Consider the following 5,279-nt stretch of genomic DNA (forward strand, 5'->3'; position numbering starts at 1 on the left):
TTTATTTCTGATGCTGCTCCTCTCTCTCTCTTTCCCTTCCTCTGGCACTTATTTCTAACATCCATGGACCAGGCCTTCTGGTTGCCATGGAGACATAATGTGCAGCTGGATGTGAGCGGGTGAGAGGAGCTGTGTGCGCTGTGCAGCACGGGTGGCTGTGTGTGAAACGTATCCACGTGTAAGGAAGCTTTCCTCAAGGTCTCCCTGAAGTGAGATCCCAGCCGAGGGGGAGACTCCAGAGGGCCCCAGTAACCCTCAACCACTGCAGGTCAGATACTAAATCATGTTCAATCCAGGCTCTTAATCAGCAGATTCTGGGCGGGGGCCCAAGCTGCCCCTCCTGTCCAAGGAGAGGATTGGGAACCCCAGGAAAGGAACAGAAGTGGGCAGAGACCTTTCCTGTATAGAACAGCTGGAGGGAAGATTAAGCTGTGCAGATGGGCAGGCTGAGAAGAGGCCAAAAGCACCCCCCTCACAACACACTCCAGGGGATGGGGGTGGGGAGGTTGACCCAGCAAGCCGGAAATTCCCCTCCATTTGTTTACTTCCCCCAGTATTTATCCAGGAGGTGGTGAGAAGTCAAGAGACCTAGGTTCCTGCCCTCAGGAAGCCTAGCATCTTAGAGGAATCATGCTAACTTCCTTATTGTCTCCCATCTCGGGGCACTGGCAGCTGCAGTTTTCTGTACCTGGAATACTCTGTTCTGAGCTCTAAATCTTCAGGTTCCCTTAGAGAAGCTGCCTGGGCCACACTGAGTAAGGCAGCCCCCTTCTCTCCCCCACCTCCAGTTATCCTCCTTTGTGTCCCACTGTTTGTTTCCTTCACAGCGCTTTAACACAACCTATAATTACCTCATTTGTTTGTTTCCATTCCAGTCTTCTCCACTGGAATGGAAGTTCTAAGAGACAGTAGGGACCATGCCTGTCTAATTCAGTGCTGTAACGCCAACAGCTGGCACAGAGCCTGCCCCACAGTAGGTGTTAAATATGTGTTAAATAAAAGAGTGGACACACGATTTCAGTGAAGCCCCACGATGATCCTCTGTGATGGTAAGCGTTATTAGCTCCATTTTACAGATGAAGAAACCAAGGCACAGTCACCTGCCCAAGCTCATACCAGTAGGAAGTACTACAGATTTCTAATGTAGGTCTCTCTAACTCCAGGTGTGATGGAAGGATGTGGGGACCGAATTTCCTAATATACACTGTACCCTGGTTCCTCTTCCTTGCTGTCTGTGGGTATATGCCTCCACCTCCAACCCAGGCTCTCCAGAGAAACTTGGGCAGAGAAGGCAAGAGGACAGTTAGAATCTGTAAAGAACATAAATCTGACCTTTTCTTTTAGAGGCTTAGAATCCCTCAGTGGCTCCCTTTCCTTCCTTAGGTTGACCAGCAGGCCCTGCTAGCTCTGGCCCCTGCCTTCCTCTTCAACTTCTCCTAGCCTCCTGAACTACCTCACCTTCTCCTTCTGTACCTCCAGGCCCTTACACACACTGCTCCATCAGCCTGGGATGCAGACCCCTTCCTCAGTGGGCTCTTCCCCATCTGCCCTTTGGAACTCAGCTCTGGGACCACCTCTTCCAGGAAGCCTGCTGGACGGTGCTGGAGGAGACACCTCCTTTGGCCCTCTAGCCTGAATTTACGGCTCAGGGCAGGGCTGAACGCGATGTGGTCATTGTTTACCTGTCTGCCTCTCCCATAGAGACCGTGAAATGTTTGTGGTATGAATGAACCAACCAGGGACAGGATTCTAGTACCCTAGTCCCTTGACCCCTGATATCATTGGCAGCGCTTGGCCTCAACAGGAGGAGCTCCTCACCCCTCACTGTCTGGCCAAGTCAGGGGTGGAGGTGACATGGGGCCCTCCTGCTGACTCAGCGCCTCCTGTGATGAGAAGGTGAGGCCTCAAGGTTAGGGGCAGGTCACCCTTGCCACAAGTAGAGGGAGGGCTGGAGATTCTGTAACTGGAGGATCGGTGGGGAGCACGGAGTTGCACACTGAGCCAGGGAGCTGACCTCACCCCTTGTGGATTCAGAGGCTGTCAGAGGGGCTTCTGCCCTTCCTTCAGGTGCCCCCCCCCCCCCCCACCGCCAGGCTCTCTGGGGCGCGACTGATCCAGGCCTGATCTGGGCAGTGTCTTCACGCTGCCCGCCCCCGCCGGCCCCCACCTCTTCCGCACAGCAGATCCAACCAACTTGTCTCCAACTGTAGCGAGGGGGCGTGGGGAGGGTCCAGGCCCTAAGAAGCCCGGAGTATGGGAATGGATAAAGGGGCCCCCACGACCCCCGCCGTACCGGCGGTCGATCGGGGTTTACACGGAGGCTCATCCAGGATTAGTCCCTGCTCTCGACTAATCCCAGCAGCTGAACCAACCCCGGGGTCCGGGAGCCAGGCCCACGCTGCGCGAGCGGGGGTACACGGCACGCGGGCTGAGCGGAAGCGCGCGCGGAGGGAGGGGCGCCCCGGGAGGCGGGGCCGGGAAACCGGCTGATCCGGTCTCTGTTCTACGACCTCTCCGGAGCCGGTGTTTACCCGGGAGCCGGACTGAGGAGGCCGGGGCCGCTCGGGCCCGGAAGCAGGGGAGGGGAGCGCAGTCGTGGACGGGGGCTGAGACCTTTTCGGGTCCCCGTACATCGACTTCCAACCCTCGTTCCTGAGCGTGAGAGGGAGCGACAGACAGACAGATGTCTCCCGTCCTTTCTCCTATCCAGTTCCACGATTCAAACTCGTTGCTAAATGAGGGGTGCATGAACGGATACATGCCCCCTGGAAGAAGGCAGCACAGCTTAACCCTCCGCAGCGCGGCGCGCCCCCCAAGCCTAACCCCTAGCCTGCATGTCAGCTCCGGTGGGAATGGGGTTGCCGGGAGAGGATCGGGCCCAGCGGATGGCACGGGGGCCACTTTGAGGCGTATGAAGTAGATGTCTGTCCTCAGTGTCCGTCCTCTTGCCCCCATCCCTGCGTGGAACCGATTAATCCCAGTATGGGTTTCGATCCCTCTTCTCCCGTCCGCGTCCCCCGGCCCCCCTCCAAGGTCTCTACCCCAGACGTAGCCTCCACTCTCCCCGGGACGCCGGCCCGAGGGCCCAAAAGAAGCCAAGTGGGGTCCGGTTTTCACACTTTTATTGTAAAGCTCGGGAATAATTACACGGGTCTTTCATTGACAGCTCAGCAAACAAACCGGAAACGAACCGAACCGGAGGGGTAGGGGAGGTGCCTGCGCATGCTCGCGGCGGGGTAGCGGGGCGGGGGTGGTCAGAGAAAGAGAAAGACAGAGACAGAAATCATTACAAATCGACGGGATTGTGCTCGCAGCGCCAGGGACGGGGGTGGAGTGGGGGCGGGACGGGAGCCCTTCCCGGGAGGAGCGAGGCGGTGGGAAGTGGCACGAACCAAGAGAAACACGACCCCAGTGTGGGCATCCGATGCGCCCAAAACCCCCCTCCCCGACCCCCGACCCCCAACACACGAGAGAGACACGGCCCCCCTCCCCACTCAGATAACCCGAGGAGACACAGTCTCCCCCTCCCCACGGGCAGACACACCGCCCGGGAACCCCATGGGCGAGACACAGTCCCCCCTCCCAGAGAAGTCCCGCGTGGAGACGCCCCCTAAGAGGCTTTCTCTTGGCCAACACAAGCCAACCAAACACCAGGAGACGGCCCCACACAGGGAAGAAATGGCTCCGGAGGCCGGGCCCTCAGGAGAGAGAGGTATCCCAGAGCCCCTGCGAGAAAAGACAGCTCAGAGCTGCCCAGTCTCATCCGAAGTGCTGCAAGTCAGAGACACCCCTGGGGAAGAGGTGCAGGGAGGGCCAGAAACATCTCTTCCCAGACATGCTTCAGAGATAGCCCCCTTCCCTGGGAAGAGAGATGGCCCAAGACTGACATGCCTTAAGTACTCCGAGAAACCCTGGGAGGACAACAGGCTCCCCAGAGAGCCTGGGTAGCGGGGGAGACATGCTCCCATGGTCCCCAGCGGGAATACATGTCCCCCCCACCCAGAGACTCCCAAGGGGAGAGATAGGGCCTAGGGAGCCCCCAGAGGTGAGGGATGCCCCAGAGACCCTCCCCCGAGGATGTGAGACGCGCTTCAGGGATCCTAGGAGAGAAGTATGTCCCCATATACCCTCCCCCTACCAAGAGACATGCTCTGAAGTAGGAGGTAGGGACAGACTAGGTCCCCTCTAGGAAGACACTGACTGGGTCAGGCTGGGTTTGAGCGGGGTCTCCTCTGGCCAAATGTCGCCTATTTGTACATAAAACTGTACGCGACACAAGGCATTGGGGAAGGGCTTCACAGACCTAGGACCAACAGGCATGGTCCCCAGTGCTGTCACCCATCCCCTGCCCACCTTTGGTTTCACCTCTCAAGTGCCCAGGTGGTGACAGACTCAGTGCCCCAACCCCAACCAGGGGGCTAGGGGCTCTGCCTTTGCCTGTGGGAAGGGCTCCTCCTCTGTGCTTCTCAGCCCTCCCAGCCACCTGGGCCACCCGCTTCCTTCTGGCTTCTCCACTGTGCAAAATGCTCCTCTGCCCTTCCACCTAGTGCGCAGGGGTCTCCGAGACCAGGCCAGGGTGCCCAGGCCACCAGGGGCTTCCAGGGGAAGTCCACGGACCCCAGGAATGCCTCCTGTCTGGACCACCCTCTCCACCAAGCAAATGGGCCTCGTACAATCCTCTTGCCAGAATCTTGACCCCCAGGACCCAGGACAGCCCTCGAGGCCACTGACCCACCAGCGGGGCACCTCACGTTACCAACTGCACCACTATTGCACCTGCCCCGTTTGTGCAGGGGGAAGGGGCTGTCTCTTTAACAAGCCCCAGCCCACTTCCTGGGCCTCCCCCAGGGAAAGGAGCCTTTGGCCAATCCCTAGACCTGGTTGCTGCCACCCCAGGCCACTCTACACCACCCCCCCTCCACCCTCCACTGAAGGGCTGTGTATGCTGGGGCCACGAGCCTAACAAGGCTCTCCTTCCCAGCACTGTTACCCCAAGCCAAGCTAGGGGCACGGAGCAGAGAACAAGGTGATTCTTCAGCCCCCTGGCTTTCAGGGGTGGAGGTGGGGTCTCTGGGGTTACAGGAGTCAAGACTCCAGCAGCACAGCTCCCAAAGGCACCAGACGACCCAGCAGCCTGTACCCACCCCTCCCACCCTCGGGCCACACCCCCAGGCTTAGACTAAGTCAAGCAAGGGCCATACCCTGAGTCTCCAGCCTCCCAGCCTGGGCCCCTGGGGAGCCGGAGAGGTATGGGCCAAGGCAGTGGGGGTTTGTGGAAG

This window comes from Stenella coeruleoalba, assembly GCF_951394435.1.
Source record: "Stenella coeruleoalba genome assembly, chromosome: 3".
In the NCBI taxonomy this organism is placed as follows: Eukaryota; Metazoa; Chordata; class Mammalia; order Artiodactyla; family Delphinidae; genus Stenella; species Stenella coeruleoalba.